At 42.2% G+C, this 17142-nt stretch overlaps 1 protein-coding gene and 1 long non-coding RNA gene across 4 annotated transcripts in view; one reads left to right on the top strand and one right to left on the bottom strand.

Annotated features, from left to right (window-relative positions):
* LRFN5 (leucine rich repeat and fibronectin type III domain containing 5) overlaps positions 1-9694 on the bottom strand; it is a 317616-nt gene extending 307922 nt beyond the window's left edge. For all 3 annotated transcript variants that reach the window (XM_005695257.3, XM_018066562.1, XM_018066564.1), the window contains exon 1: positions 9322-9694. The gene's annotated coding sequence lies outside the window, so the exon portion shown is untranslated. The remainder of the gene's footprint in view (positions 1-9321) is intronic.
* On the top strand, positions 11154-16262 carry LOC108638541. The gene is made up of 3 exons (XR_001919941.1): positions 11154-12983; positions 13103-13198; positions 15929-16262. It is a non-coding gene; the product is annotated as an uncharacterized LOC108638541 (long non-coding RNA).

Raw genomic sequence — 17142 nt, 5'->3', positions numbered from 1 at the left:
TGAGAACAATGAAAAGATGTTTTTAATCATACACAGAAGGGAAGGAAAATAAGTGTGCAGAAAATTTAATATCAGTATAAACATGACAGCCTTAAATATGTCATGGGTTGGGCCCCAAGGGCTTTCTGCAATCACTAACATACACAGTGAAGACCTGAATTCATAAAGAAAAAGCTAACTATATTTACAAGTATTATATCTATTTTAATAACTACCAGCAGTTCCATTAAAAGTAAAACATCTAAAAAAAAATTCTAAACATGATGCCTCGAAAGAATAACATTCAAGAGTATGGAGAATGTCAAGAACCAGAAGACTCATTTTGCAAGGATACTAGAAACAGGAATCTGTCCTTTCCTTTTGTATTTAAGTGCTTTTCTCCTTGTTGGAAATTATGAGGTGACCTCATTTGAAAGCTGAGGAAATTATCAGGAGCCTAAACATGGATTTTATTCAATATTGGAGGAAGTTACACAAATTAGTAATTATTTTAGAAATGACTATCATCTAGGTTTAAGGGTAAATTAAGAGGCAAGATATAAGAATGTCATCAAGACTGACTTGAGCCTAGGGCTGCCTTGCTGAAAGAATATCTGTTCCTTACTCCAGGTATCAGCTTCTCAGAGTGACATCTATGCCATTTGGGCTATTGGGTCTCCAAAGAGAAATGGTTTGCAGAGTATCAAAGCATGCATTAAATAATGAAGAAATATTTGTTAAAGGAACGAAAGACTGGGCCTTGAATCACTCTTGTCTAGATCAGAGAGCCCATAATGCAGCCAGCACATCAAGTTAGAGTGAGCTGAATTTCTACCATGTCTTATTCCATTCCATTGTTTCTCACATATGTTAAAAAGAATACCACTATTACAATTTATAAGTTACTTTTCTATCAATACTGAATGGAGAAGATCTTATTAATTTCAGCATCATGAGCAAGTCCTGTGATATGAATGTCGAAAAAGTGGTCTCAGGTATTTTTAATAGGTTTAGACTCTGACTGGCAAGTACTTTAAATCTTGTGACCAAATTTGAGTTAATGAGTTGCAGCATCTTAGAAATACATGTTTAAACTTGTCCAAACTCAAGAGGGAAGAGTGCATTGATCAAATGGTAATACCTCACATGAGTGCTAGATAGAGGATTACTGCAGGTACCTGTTTTGTTCAGTGTCAAAAACAGGGAAACAATGGCCCTGTTAGACTCCACGCTAGTTGATCGATGGGACTTGTTGGTCCTGGTAACATACTTCAATGAGAAGCAACACAAACAAATCGAAACCTATGTTAAAGAGGATGATGATAAAGATTTATGACAACATTTATCGAGTGTAAAAGGCTTGAAATCATGATACATCAAAACCTATCCAGAATCTGTTTAGATCAAGTTATGTTTAATCACAAGCAAAGCAGTCATGGGTTGGGAACCCAAGTAACTGAATTTAAATATTTGAGGTACTGTTAATGGGAATTAGAATTATTGCGTGTCCCTCCTCCCATATTAAAATTAATTAGGGGCCACAGGATGCCGACAAAGGTCTATATGGTCAAAACTATGGCTTTTCCAGTGGTCATGTATAGATATGAGAGTTGGACTATAAAGAAAGCTGAACACCAAAGAATTGATGCTTTTGAACTGTGGTGTCAGAGAAGACTCTTGAGTCTTCTCTTGGACTTGACTCTTGACTCTTGGATTGCAAGGAGATAAAACCAGTCAATCCTAAAGGAAATCAGTCCTAAATATTCATTGGAAGGACTGACGCTGAAGCTGAAACTCCAATACTTTGGCCACCTGATGCATAGAGCCAACTCATTAGAAAAGACCCTGATGCTGGGAAAGATTGAAGGCAGGAGAAGGGGACAATAGAGGATGAGGTGGTTGGATGGCATCACTGACTCAGTGGATATGAGTTTGAGCAAGGTCCAGGAGCTGGATATAGACAGGGAAGCCTAGCATGCTGCGGTCCATGGTCTCACAAAAGACACGACTGAGCGATTGAACTGTCTAACTGAGAGGATGCCAGATTTTGGGCTCAATGCCCCAAAGGAATGATATGACTATACAAAAATGAAATAATCCTACTTTACGTGGAGTAATTTTTGGAATCACTGCAGGTATCTAAAGTGAGTAAAGATGACCACATGGCAGGAATGCTTTCTTAGAAAATTTAAGGCTGAATGAATCTCAGAAGAAATCAAAAGTTTCATAATGCCAGACTCATCATGGGTTAAACTGAATTTAAATTTGAATGTGTTGGACAAGTTGGGTACTCTCCAGTGTAACAGATATGTTACAGCCTACTGTTTCTTACACCCAGCCAGGTTCCCTGCTTTTTATCTTCTCCCTGATCTCTGAGGACACTGAACTGCACATCCCCTGGTGTAGATGAACTTCAGCATTCCCTGGAATCCTGGGGGTCTATAACCCCAAGGACAGACTTTGAAGTCATTCAGTTACCACTTCCTTTAGTTTCCTCCTTTACCCTCGTGATAGCTTATGATGAGATGATAATGATGATGGTAATGATGATGGTGATGACAACAGTTACATGTCTTTTATTGTTGGCTCATTTTTTTTTTTTTGGCTTCATTCTATAAGTGAGGACACTAAGTGTCAGGTAGATTTTGGTAGATTTTAAGAGTCACTCAAAATTGCACAGGCCTGAGACACAGGTATGTGAAATCCCCCAATTCATATATCTAACCACTCTGCAATACTGTTGTCCATAAAACACAGCTATAATTTCCTGATTTTCTCTTGTTTTCCCTACTATAAAGCATAAAATATCAAAACAGAATTTTAAAATGTCAGTTACTTTCAAGCTTATGCATTTGTTTATATCTTCCATGTTACTAAGAAAATAAATTTTTGAGGTCAACATTCAATATCTAGTTATATATTGCTAAACTGCCTGATATTTGAACAATCAATATAAGGCAGATATCCTACATAATTCCTATAAATAATCCTAAAATTTCTATTTAAAGTTAGGCATATTTCTATTAGTGAGGCATTTCATATTAAAATATATGTGAATATTAGTGATATATTAGTGAATATTAATATATAATGATATTGCTATCCATGTATTAATAGAATAAAGCATATGTCCTAAGTACTCAGTGCAGTGTTCAATGCTTCCCTATAAAATATATGCATTTTAATGCTCCTATACAAATGCCTAAAGAAGAACTAAAAAGCCTCTTGATGAAAGTGAAAGAGGAGAGTGAAAATGTTGGCTTAAAACTCAACATTAGAAAGCTAAGATCATGGCATCCGGTCCTATCACTTCATGGCAAATAGACGGGGAAACAATTGAAACAGTGAGGAACTTTATATCTTTGGGCTCCAAAATCGCTGTAGATGGTGACTGCAGCCATGAAATTAAAAGACACTTGCTCCTTGGAAGAAAAGCTTTGACCAACCTAGACAGCAAATTCAAAAGCAGAGACATTACTTTGCCAACAAAGGTCCATCTAGTCAAAGCTATGGTTTTTCCAGTAGTCGTGTATGGACATGAGAGATGAACTATAAAGAAAGCTGAGCACCGACGAATCAATGCTTTTGAACTGTGGGGTTGAAGAAGACTCTTGAGAGTCCCCAAGCTGCAAGGAGATCCAACCAGGCAATCCTAAAGGAAATTAGTCCTGAATATTCATTGAAAGGATTGATGCTGAAACTGAAACTCCAATACTTTGGCCACCTGATGTGAAGAACTAATTCATTGGAAAAAACCCGGATGCTGGGAAAGATTGAAGGCAGAAGCAGAAGGGGATGACAGAGGAGGATGAGATGGTTGGATGGCATCAGTGACTCGATGGGTATAAGTTTGACTTAGCTCCAAGAGTTGGTGATGGACAGGGAAGCCTGGCATGCTACAGTCCATGGGGTCGCAAAGAGTCAGACGGGACTGAGTGACTGAACTGAACTGAACTGATACAAGTGCCTTAGCACTAATAAAACAAGTATGCATAAATCACTTGTTAACCTAACTTGGGAAATGGGGAAAAATGGAAAAAAAAACACGTGTTTTTCCACACAATGAGGAAAAAAAAAGAGCTAATTACTAAAAAAAATATCAGAGCCTTTACTTCCAAAGATACAAGAAAGTTAATTTTCATGTACAGAGTTGGTATGTTTACACTAGTAAACCACTTTAATGCAAACATAACTTTGGAAGTGCTACCACCAAGATTCAGGACAACTCCAAGACAGGAAACAAGAGTCAACACGAGTAACAGAATCCAGAGAGCAACTAACACCTATTCTTTAGATCTTTTTAGCATTTCCTTAAAAGAGCTACAAAGGACAAAGTGAAAATACAATAATGTAAACAGCATTGTTTTGGCTTCTAGCTCTTAACTACTAGTTCCAGTTGAGTGTCTATTGAACTAATTGACATTTTCTTTTATTCTTTTTCTAAGAATTCAGAAGCACTTTCAGAGTTGGGGAAAGGATCCTATCATTTTATTTCTGCATCTTATTACTTCTTTTCTGGAGCTTTTTTTGTTATAAAATCTAAAATAGATGCAACATTCAGTGGCAATTCTGTAATTGTTCTTCATAAAGATTATAATAACACCAATTTCAAAATATTTCATCAGAAAGGTTTTTCAAAAAATATTACATATATGCTCCTACAAGGAAAAGAAGAAAAGCATGAGGGTTAAAATTAAATTAAAAGAAATTTTCTAGGAAGGCTCAAATTAGTCAATTAACATTTTCCTCCCAATGTGACCAAGTTTGTAATTTATTATTAACATAGGCTATCAAAGCCAGTTTCTGAGAAATCTTCCTGATATAGTTTGTAGTTTAAATAAGAAAGCCTTTTCATGTGGCTTATGTGGTACCAGTAAAATGATGGAGCACTTATATAACTATGTAATTCCTCTGAAATTTTCTATCACTTGTTAACCATCTTCATAATTAGTATTAAATTATGTCATAGATCAGTAAAGAGCATTCTGTCAGAACAGAATCTATCAGAACAGTAAGGTGAAAAAGCTTTTAAAAAGCACTATATTTGGATTAAATTCTTATTTTTCTCTCTTGTTATGCTTACATGAAACTGGAGTTTTCATAATAACGTACCATTTATGTTGATAGAGTATAATAAAAATGGTACACTTCTAACCAGAATAGCTTCAATACTTGTAAACATAATACTTCTTAATTTCACCATGCACACACCATGTAATAGACAAATTATACTGCCTTACACTTTAAATAGTCCTCAATGATTGAAAGATGCCACAAGAATAAAAATGGGGGCTGTAGAAATATAATAAGCAGTCTCACTCTCAAGGTTTACTGAACAAGGCAGAGCTATGCACATGTGTGTCAGTAGAATGATGTAGCAAAATTACCTGTTAGTCATGTATCCTAGGGTGCCACAGTCACATCTATTTAAAGGCCTGAAGTTAGATCTTCATTCTTTAATGAAATACAAAACTTAGAACCCTTTATACTATACACAAACTCTGAAAGTAATGCCAATACATTTTATTTCTGAGTAAACAGAAAATAAAAATCACTGGAATGAGTGAATCGATTAGCCAGTTAAGCCATCAGAAAACTTCAAGTAGCTTTCTTCTTCCAAATTCAAAATTGGCAAAAAATACTCAGCAACCTTATTTATAGTAAATTTCCCTTAAAATAACTGAATAGTTATGATACAGAACTAGGCTGCAGAGACAGGAACACTGTTAGAAATCTGCAAGCATTTCATCCCAACCACATAACAACATTGCAATAGTATTAGCAGAAAGCAAGATCCTAATTTCACCATCTAGAAAACTCAGCAAAACTATCAAGTCTAAAGTGCTTCAAGCAGAAAGAGGAAAGAGAACACTGGTTTAAGTGGACAAAAGGAAACTGATGGTCACTCATGAAAATACGAAAGGCAGTTATAACATGATGGTCATTTAAACACCAGTGCCATAGCCACACACTGCTTTAACACCAGGAATACACTGAATGTCAGAGATAAAAATCCTGGAAGAGGGGATAAGTATGAGTCAATTTTGTCTCTAGTGACCACACCTCTTGCTATCCCCTCTTAAGGAAAAGGAAAGAAAATCACCTCTGGCTGGTATCAGTCAGAGACACATCATGATGAACCCTCCCAAATCACACAAGCACAAGAATTTCATATTTCAAAAATGAGGGGTGTGTACATGCATGTGAATGTGTTCATATATACATCACATTTGAGGGAGGAAACGAGGTGTGTGAAGCATAGAAGATTGGAGTTGCTCAAGGTCATTCTCTGGAAAAGAGAAAGTGAAAAGATTACAAAAAGGAATGGTCTTAGGGACAAGAGTTAAATGACAATTCCTTTTCACCTGCCTAGGCTCACATCTGTTTCCAGGGGTGTCCTGGCTTCCCTATTATTCTACCCCTCTTATTAGTGACCATAAGAAGGCTGACAAGGAAGGCAGGTTTTGCCAGAAAATTTTCTGTCAACACGTGACAGTCTCAACCTATTCGTAAGTCAAGTCAGCTCTAAGTACAACGCTGACCAAGGGCATTGGACTCAGATCCTCAAAGTGGTTGGGACATCTCTGTCTCCAGACAAAAGGGAAGGGAGGGGAGGCAGAAAGCTCCATTTCTTAAGGAAGTTCTAAACATGAAACTCTATGCTTAAAAGGTCTATTTGGTTATGATATTTCACCTACCTCCAATCTGCACCAATGAATGGCATTTTTAAAACATGAATGATGCCATAATCTATTTTTAGGCATCTGAGCACTCAAGATCCAGTTAATACATTTGTTTCAAACTTCCCTAAGGATGAGGGCACAAGAACAAGACTTAACCTGCAAAGGACTGAATCCTTAATGAGAAAAGGCCAGGATGAAATGAAATGAGGAAGGAGATGAAGAAAATACCCAATTTTCCCAATACTAATATTCTCCACCAGCATCCTATCTTTCTTGGGCACCTTCTAAACAGGGATATCTTATTTGCCAGCAAATATTATGAGTATGCTATCGTTTCTGTTATAATATGGTGGAGAAATCTGGGGGACAAAAAAGTGTCCTTGTCAGACTGTTAGTATACACAAATCAATTTTCTGACTAGGATATTCAGAGTGATAGGAGAAATACAAAAAAAAAAAAAAGAAAGAAAAAAAAAAACACCTCACTGCAAGAGAAAAAGAAAAGAAAAATCTTTACCTAATTCCCCCCAAATTCGCAACTATTTTTAGTTTTTACACAGGCAGTACCCTTTTCTTTCCGAGTCTTCGAAAGGTACAGGGGGAACCTGCTTTTCTGCTAAAGTCGCGTTATCCTCTATATCCTTTCTTGGGTCTGCCTGGAGCTCAAAGTTACCGAGCAAATCTGTCTGAAGAGTGGCCTTCAACTCCTTCCTGTTTATGGGGGATGGTAGCAGTCTTTCCACTGGTATTTCAATTGGAGGTAAAACAGGAGTGGAAATGACCTGATTAAATCCAGGAGAACAAGACGGGAGAGGAGAGAGGAACGAATGGAAAACTAGGGAAAACACACTTAAGTTTCAGGTTTTGAATCCTGAGAAATCATGCTGTATCTGGATATCAAGGCATTTTTGCTGCCAGCTCTCCTTCTATGCATTTGGATTTTCATTTACGAAGAAGGGGGAGGAGGCTGCCCGCGCAGGGTGTCTGGCAGGACCTCACTGCCCACCCCGCGCGTCTCCCCACCTCCTCCGTCTCAAATCCATGCGGCCACCTCTGCCACGATGCGCCCGCTGCCTGCCAGGGGGCCCGCTGCGCTCTCCCGCCCCGCCCCAAGAAAGTGTCACCGCGGGCCTGGCAGCTGCAGTGGCGGAGCCCAGCCCCCAAGGCCGCTGCAAACATGGCCTTGTAGCACCACCAGCCTGCGAGGGCTGCAGCAGCAGCCGAGCCCAATCTCCAGAGGAGTCGGCGACATCAAGGCGCAGGAACAGAGGGAGCAGCTAGCTAGCGAATGGCATTTGTGGTCTGCAAATGCCATCATATGGAAATATATTACAAAAAAAAAAAACGCAGCCAGCGGAGGAAAAGCAGGCGGCGCCCCTCCACTTTCCAAGTGGCTTGAGCAAAGAGAAACCCCCGGAGAAGCCTCAGCCACCGCCTGCCCGAGCCGGGCGCCGCGCGCTCGGCCGGGCCGAACCCTCCTCCTGGTGCAGCCAGCAGGCAGCTCCCGAGGGCGGGAGACAAACGAGCCCTCCTCAGCTGAATTATTCAGACTGCCTTCACTGTCGAATAAAACATTGATGAGACTACTTTGGAAGTGCTTTATCTTGTTAATCCTAATGCCCTCGAGAAGGGAGAGACATTTTCCGTTGGGGACGCAGAGGTGATGGGATAAGAAAATGAGAGAAATGAGGTGCGAGGGTAAGGGGCTTTGGAAGTTCACTCAATTTGTTCTGCCTCAGCCTGCGGTGGGAATCTCCATTTTTAACACATCAGACTCAATATGTTAATTAGGCAGTCGCAAATCCACCCTACTCGTTGGAAATCAAGGCACTGGCAAGAATTTTCAAGATACACATTACCAAAAAAAAAATTAAAACGGGGTGGGGGGGGCGCAGAACAAAATAAAAACAAACAAACCACGCGCGTGCAAGCCCCTCTCCACAACCGAGACAATACAGCTGGGGAAGGTATAGGGGTGGTGGCTGTGGTTTTAGCAGCGCTCCTCTAGATATAAAAATGACTTCTTTCATGTATCTACTTTGCTAGATAAAAGCAAACCCTAGCAGTTAAACACCATATCTCAACACATAGACTCCTGACAGTGAATTCCCTTCCATGCAAAGCAAGTTCCCAGAAAACTATTTCGAATTAAAGTCTCCAGACGCGTAATTTACAGCTAAAGGATCTGGCAAGCCGGACCACAATAAGGAAAGAAAGCAACCTGGCACCAGAGGTAGAGAAGGGTCAAAATGATCCCTGCCTGAAACGATGGGTGGAAACCAAACACCCTCTCGCACTCCACAATCTGGGGAGGGCTGGATACCAAATGGTCCGTGGCAACCATAGCCTGAAGGAAACACGGGATTTTAATCTCTGGCATCTTCAGACAGGTTCAACACGCCTAGCTTTCCAAAAGCATCACTTAGGGGGGAGTGTATCCATATTTTCCAGGCTTTCACTGCTAGATTAAGTGCTCAGGTATAGATTTATATTTTATCTTCTAGAATTTATATTATAGCATCACAGAGTGCCCTTGGATACCCGGCCCTTCTTAATGATTTTCAAAACATTAATAAGTAAAGTAGCCTGCAATGCAGATAAGACACTAGAAATAAGATCAGAAGGAAAGTGGGTGAGGCGGCTAGTCATTTTCTTGTTACCTGGTGCCTCCAGAGGAAAGACGGTCGTAGGAAGACTTTCTGCCAGCAGGTACCATCCCAGCAAGGTGGCTCCAGGTGGCTTTCACAGGCGTACGCGGGTCTCGCTCGTCACTTCGCTGCCCTTTGCCATAGCTCAGCACCCGCATCCTAGGGAGTCCGAGAGGCGGCTCCTGCCACTACCTCCGCTGCCCGCAGGTCGCGCTGGGTGGGGGATCCGCGGCGATCGCCCCATGAAACCCGCGTTTCTGCACCCGGGGAGCGGGCAGAGGCAGGGCGGCCGCGCACGCACACACAGACACACACTCAAGCACACACACACACTCGCAGCCAGGCGCGCGCGCACTCGCATTCACACTTGCACACACACACTTGCACACACACTTGCACACACACACACACACACAGAGAGTACAGCACCGGGAAGGAAAAGCAAGGAGGGTACTGGTCCTTCTCACGGTCGGCTTCGATGTCCACCGGACCAAGGACAGCAGAGAGAGTGGTCTGGCATAGCCTTTCTATCACGTTTTCTTCAAGTTCTCTTCCAACCCAAATCCACGTAATTCAAGAGCTGGTGACATTTTGGTGTAGAGGAGAGAGCCAGGAACCGGCGAGGAAGAGTCGAAGAGTCGGGGATTTTGGTAAGCAGTTTGACAGACAATTCTTGTTACCTTGATTGTGCAGAAAGCCGCTCGACAGGCTGAACTTTTAGCTTCAAATTATGTAGACCGAAATGTAAATATCTTTCTGGCCGAGACAGGAAGGTCTGGATGCACAGACACAAGACGGTTGCAAGACCCTCTGGTGACCTTGTGATGTACCTGGAAGCAGGTTAATACTGGAGCTTTCCCAGCCTCTAAGTAAAGCGATCCACACACAGGGGTCGACAGCTGAGCTGCTCTTCCGAATCCAGCCTGGAAAATGGGTTTGGGCGTCCTCTGCGCTCTGTGAGAAGCCGGGCATCGAGGGCACACCGCCGAGTTAACACATTTGTTTCTGGGCAGTTGGATAAAAGACAGTCAAATGCATCAGACAAGTGAGCGCACAAATACACACACATACACACACTTACGCACGCACGCTACTAGCTGAAGAGAGCTTACAAAAAAAAAAAAAAAAAAAGCCAAGATGACTTCCAAAGGTAGAAACGATCCAAAATCTTTCCTGAAAAACGGAAGGGCCAGCCGGAAGGTTACAGACGTCTTCCCAGGTCTTTCATTCGTCCTCTCTCCTGTGTGTGTCTGTTTGTATTTCCAGAAGGTTTCCTTGGTCTGCCCCACCCCCGTCCAGTTGCGCTTTTTCTCCTGATAGAAACCGACCATGCAAAATGGATTATATGGGTGGGTTGTGCTCACAACCCGGTGCTCCACAAAGTCTAGAATCCTAGGGGAGCAGCCAGCTGCAAAGCCATTGCCATCCTCGAGGGAAGAAGGAAAAACACGCGCAAACACACGCACACCCGCGCGCACGCACACACGGGAGTCCTCAGTTCGGGCCGCTCTGCACACGCCGCCTGCCTCCCTGCGAGCCACTGCACACAGCGCCCCGCCCGCTGCCCGCGGCTCCCAGGCGAGTCCGCGGCTCAGACGAGGGGCTGGCAGCCTGACTCCCGCGCTGCGGTGGCGGCCAAGGCGGGCCCGGCTCCCCGGCTCCCCGCGCCGGACAGCGGCAGCCGCCGGGCCGGGAGGAACTGCGTCCCGCGCTGCAGCATGGAGGCGGCGGCGGCGGCGGCGGCGGCGGGCGCGCGGCCGTGAGCCCGGCCCTCGCCGCAGTGACGGGAGCCGCCGCGCCCCCCAGACTCCGAGTCAGGCGAGACCCCCGCCGGGGCCGCCACGCCGCCCTCCGCGCCTCGGAGCCGGGCGTATTCCGGACTGATTTACCCAGGCCTCCTAGAGAAAAGGGCCCGTCGGGCGTCGGCAAATCCCGGGGCCGGCGAGGCGCGGGGGCGTTGCAGGTAGGGGGAGGGGAGAAAGCAGAAAACCTGAAGGCTGAAGGCGAACTTCCAGGAGCATCCCTGGGCTCTTGCGAAGGGGGAAACTTGCTGACCGCCCACTGCTCCACGGTTATGGGATCAAGGGTTGTCACTGAGTCAGGCTGTGACTGCTTATGAGAGGGAAAAGTCACTAGCTATAACCCGCTGAGAATGTCTGCCGTGCAGAGTTGCTGACTTGGGGGTCTCGCTCACCGGCCACTGGCTTCCAGCGTTCTCTTAGTGGCAGGTAATAGTTTGCCTACTATCGGATGGGCGCAAAAGCTAAAGGGAACATTATATTTGAGAGTCAACTCAGCTAAGTAGCATGCATTAGGTGGGCTCAGGTGGTCACTTATTGGTGCCTGTCAAAGGCAGAAAACAAACTCAACAGTCGTCACAAGGGAGACCAGGCCACTAGAATATTGGGACAAGGAGCAGGTCTGAAGCAGGAAAAAGAAGAGGGGTGGGGAGACAGCAAAGCAGGGGACCCCTGGCAGGGGTCGGCTGTCCATAAATCCAAGTTTCTCTCCTCGAACCCCACCCCTCTTCCTCCAGTCCGGAAAAGGCTTCCTCCTGGGAGACCCCCAGTGAAACGAGCTGTTCATATCTCCTGAGCCTGGAAATCCTTTTACTTCTCTTTAACCGGTTCACCAGCACGTGGTCTTCGATCCCAGCCAGCAACTCCCTCTCAACTTGGGACGCGGGTGGCCCAGAAACCACTCCGAACCCAGAGACTGGAAGAGCTGGGAGTTGCACAAGGATCTGACTAGTAAGGGCTTCTTCCCGGCCTACTTGGTAAAGCCACGTGCTAGCGGCCTCCTAGGATAGGGGCGTTCTGGAATGTTGCTACCCATAGAGCTTCCCCAGGCTTCAGCGCTGCCCTGCGGGCGCACAGACGCGCTCCCGCGGCAGCACACCCACGGGCTCTCCCGAGCGCGTACACGTGCACCCACGCGGAGGCAAGATCCACACAGCTGCCTCTGTCAGGCAGGCACGCAAGGGGTGTTGTGTTTGAGGTGTTAAAGGCTCTCGCTTGTCCTCCGTCTCCTCCTTCCTCTTCTTCCAACCTGTTTCCTCAGGGCTCCGGGTCCAGTCCCGGGTTTAGGAATCCGCGCCAAACTCCCGGAGGCTTTGTTCAGAAGACGCCTCCTCCCTCCAGGTCCGCTGGCGCCACGGTCCGGGGCTCCAGGGCGAGCTCCGCGGAGCCGGGGCGGCGCGGAAGGATCCGAGTTCTAGAGCTGCAGGCAAACTCTTCGGGCAGAGGGACTGCGCGGCGACACCTCCGACACCTCAGAAAAATAGACCAAAGGGACCCCGCGGAGCAGGACATCAGCGGACACCACCGCGGTCCGGAAGAGTCTCCTTAAAGCCATCAGCGCCTCCCCAGTGGCTTTCTCTCCAGTGAAAGAAGCCGGTTTCTGACAAGTCCAGGGCAAAAAAACCTGCGGCGAACCAAGTCCGGGGACTCTCCGAGAAACAGAGTGCTTCCATCTTCTCCTCACTTAAAACTTGGCCGCTTCTGGGACTTCACTGAGGGACGGCGGAGTCGCACCAGCGTGGACCACAAGCAGAGGCGAGCGAGCACTGCCAAATACTTTTGGACGCGGCGGTGGCCCCTTTTTCCTTCAGGATTGCCCCCTGGCCACCCTTTCCTGCTGGGCTGATAGGGACGGCTAAAGACCTGGAGATAAAGGTTTGCAGTTCCCCTTGGGGCTCAAAGGATAGAGAGCCGCCAAATGAGTAACCCAAAGAGCTTACATTGCTGGACTAAATAACTTCTTTTTGGTTTTCTATTTTATATTTTTTTCCCAGTGCCCGGACTGAGATGAGGAGAGGGAACACTTAACCAACTGTAAGAAAAGAACTGGGAACAGGGCAAAGTTCAAATATTTTCCTGGGTGCTTCTAAGTAAGTGTGTGTGTGTGTGTGTGTGTGTCTGTGAACTGGGAACAGGGCAAAGTTCAAACATTTTCCTGGGTGCTTCTAAGTAAGGGTGTGTGTGTGTGCGTGCATGCATAAGAAAGGTGATACCAACTTCTCTTTAATATGTAGCGGAAGTAGTGTATAAGTAATGTGTATCTTGGCAGTATTCTCTGTTGCAAGCCCTACAAAAAGACCCTCTCTTCCTTTAGTTTAGCCTTCCTGTTGTGCATTATACATTATATTTAAAAATACTTTCCTCATTTCATCTTACCTCAAGAAAACACTCGCTGGTAAAGCCATGTACCTTTCCATCTCCAGGTACAGTACTTGTTTCTTTCCCTCCCATACAAGCTGATTAGAGTTTTTACCAGTAAAGAGAAAGAAGCCAGATTTGTTTTAGCTTGGCGGTAGAGGTGGCAAGACCTTGAAGGAAAAGCTAGGATATTCTGAACCAAAGAATGGCAAAGTTAATGGTAATTTTTCTTCCAACCAAAGGGGGGAAAAAAAAAAAAAGGCCTCGAAAAAAAAAGGAGATGGCAGTTTCTGATTCATCATTGCCTGTATAAATCATTGTTGGCATTAACCAGTTTCAAAATTGGCATACTTTTAAATGTCCCCAAAATCTTAGTTTATCCCCAAATCCAGTGTTTATGCCAAGTCATTTTAAAAATTATGTTAAGCTGCTTTCTTCCCCCGATCATTTTTCTAAGGACCTTTGTCATAAATATTGGACTGTGTTTTCCCAGAATAATCGAGAATTTGAAAAAATGTTTTGTTTTACTAATTTCAGACAGTAGGTGGAAATATGAATGTTTTACAGTTAAAATGATAAATATTAAAAGGAAACCAGGGTTTCTGGTTATATTGTCATTTTTTTCTAAGAGACTGAGAAAGGCCCTCTGTTAAAGTTGTTTTCAACAATGGTTTCCTTACCTCATGAATTTTCTTATTTCTGTGGTTTGAAAATGTATGATATATTGTCACTTTAGTTCATTTTTTGTTTGTATGTTTTAAAAAATTTATTTAAATTGGAATTCTCTCCAGATTTTCTGGGTAATGAATTGGTATTGTGAGGAGCTTTTGATTCTTTTCCCTGATATAAAGTTCTTTTAACTCAAGAGCAGGAAATGATGTGTAGAAACAACAGGGAAATACAAGTTTCTGAAATGAAGAAATAACATTTTTTTAAAAACTTAGTTAAAATAAGAATAAAGTTCTCTGTCATAGTGGTGCCCTGTATGTATTTGAAATGTGAAAAGAGATCTGCTTATCTGAGAAACATATTTTTGATGTTGCACCTGACTATAAAGTCCTAAGGTACAAATTGTATTGGCAATTAGATTTTACCAAAAACATTATTTAATTGGGCACTAAAGAGAGTTGCAGACCCAGCATATTTCTGTCATAAATAAACAGATTTCTTATTTATCTATTTTGGATCTCCCACCAAGTCAGATTTATTTTCCATTTAATATATTTCTGAGCAACAAAAAGACATTTTCCCTTTTATTTTTAAATAAAAATGTTTTATATGTGATTCTTTAATTTAATCTTGTGTAAAACATACTTTACTTTCCCTTCTTCCTGAATCTTTGTCATATTTTTTAACCTTTATGGATCATGATGATGGCATACTAGATAATTAAGGTCTACCTCATGAAAGCTTGAACTAGAACTAAGAACCCAATAAATTGCTGGATGAAACTGGTCATTTCTTTTACTAAAGAAAAGTGGTTTTTTAAAGCTTAATTTTTAAAACACAAGCAGTGATTTTTAAAGACAGTGTCATAGGCAAAAAAATTTTTGAGAGAAGTCAAAAGAGGTTATTTCAAAGATAAATAGTACTAGATAAGCAAGGCAATTCTTAGGCAATATGGCAGGTAAGAAGTCAATTTCACCTAACTATTCATCTTTTTTGTCTTGCTTATTTGCTTACCTTTTGGCATTAATTCCCTGTATTTGTCTGGTGCTTCCATTGAGTTACCCAAAAGTCCCAAAGTGCAGCATCCTAGCTAGGAATATCTAACCCAGAGACTAATGGTAAAATACTGGGATCTATTTTCCTGTCCTCATCAAAACCTCTATTTAGTCATATTAGATATATCTTGTTAAATTCTTAAGGGGTAAACAATCATATAATGCCAGTTCAAACTAAAGTGTCAGTGACTAGCAGTTTATCCACTTCAGAAATATGAAGTCAACTTAATTTCTAAAACATAGAATTTCTGGCAAAGTTTTATTAATATTTATAAAGGGAGCAAAGACACTGTGGTAGTTTTCAATTTGTTTAAAGGATTCAGTGTTAGGTATGGTGCTGTTTTTTTCCTGTTTTAATTTTTAAGTTGCTTTTAAACAATTACCCAAACCTATTTTATAACCTTGGAAGAAACATTTAGAAAGTTTTATATTTATATATCCAGTTAGTATTTTAGGATCACTTCCACTTGATCTTGAAAGTTTATTTTAACATGAAGTCAGTCACCACAGAATTATTGTAAATGTTGTATTACTGTTCTTATTGATTTATAAGTACTGGTATGCCTACCAAGTTATATTGATAGAAGTAATATGCTGTCAACGTCTATGGACTTAACTTCTTCAAAATGCGTATATTACTCTCAGTTCTACAAAACCTGATGGTAAACTACAGAAAAAAAGCATTTGCTTTTAAGCTTTATTTACGGATTCCATTTTCTAATATTTCTTCTTCGACAGAGTCTGCACCTGAATTTCAATCTGGTGGCCACCAGTCGGCAGTAAGATGATACACTCACGTGGGTGAGACCAGACCACAGGGTTTGGCTTTTTTACAAAGGAGCATAGATTTTGAAGAAAGAATTAATTTTTACTTATTTTATGAAAGATGCATTTTTATTAAAATAATATGTTTTATCTACATAAAAGCAGGTTTTGTTTTTTTTTTAGAACAATGACTTCTTAACATAAATTCCTAAGGCATGATTAGTTGATTTCCTTCTAATGTTTTCACCAGTTCTCTTTTAAGTAAGGTCTCTTTGGGATTAGTTACTTCAAAGCACCCCCCCCCCGACCCCCACCACCTCCTATTTTACATCCTAGTCCTTCTGGTCCTTTGACTGACTGAGTTCTTGGCTAGTTCAGTGTTAAAGCTCCTATGGATTCATTTCTCAGCCATAATGACACTAATTTCTGTAATGAAAGCAAATCTTTTTCTTTGTGATTGTTTACCACCAAACTTCTTTCTCCAGACAGTGGCCCTTCTCTGCTTGCAGTCTAGTTCGTTCCCGGGAAATTCATTGAATGCCTTGTTAAAGCCAGTGTCCATAATTCTCCTGCTCTCTGTCCCCGCAGTAGAGTTTACCATCTAGTGGAAGTAATTGACTAACAAGTCAATTATTACAATATGACCTTGCTTTAATTTCCCAAAACAACAATTTGCCTTCAAGTCCAAAGATTCCTTTTGTTAGGCCTCTCTGGAACCCACCCATATATACTCCAATAATAGTTTCTTCATTGCTCTTAGTTTCTTTGTTTTTCTCATATTCATTCAAACTGTCTTGATAGGTAGCCTATGAAATATCCAGACACAGTCCTTTATTGAAGGGAAACACAGCATATTCCATAAAATGTTAAAATATAACACACTTGGGTTTCAGTCTTGGTTCTGAAATTCACTGTATTGCCTATGAAATCATTCAGCTCTAGCCCAAATCTTTAATGCTTTTGTGTATAAAATAGAAATTATAATATTTAATTTGAGGTTGTTTGAGAGATTTTATTAACTTCACCTGTGTAATTACCCAAGCAAGTAGTTAGTACCAAAACTACTATAAGCAAGTACTCCATACATATCATTTCTGTTTTTTGCAATTAGTCTACTTCAAATTATGTAATGAATAGCTAATTTCAATGAAAGGATATTACAAATAATCTAGAGTCTCAGAATAACC

The sequence above is a fragment of the Capra hircus genome, chromosome 21, assembly GCF_001704415.2.
Source record: "Capra hircus breed San Clemente chromosome 21, ASM170441v1, whole genome shotgun sequence".
NCBI lineage: Eukaryota > Metazoa > Chordata > Mammalia > Artiodactyla > Bovidae > Capra > Capra hircus.
The sequence above is the reverse complement of the archived record's forward strand: the minus strand, read 5'-3'. Positions and strand labels throughout refer to the sequence as shown.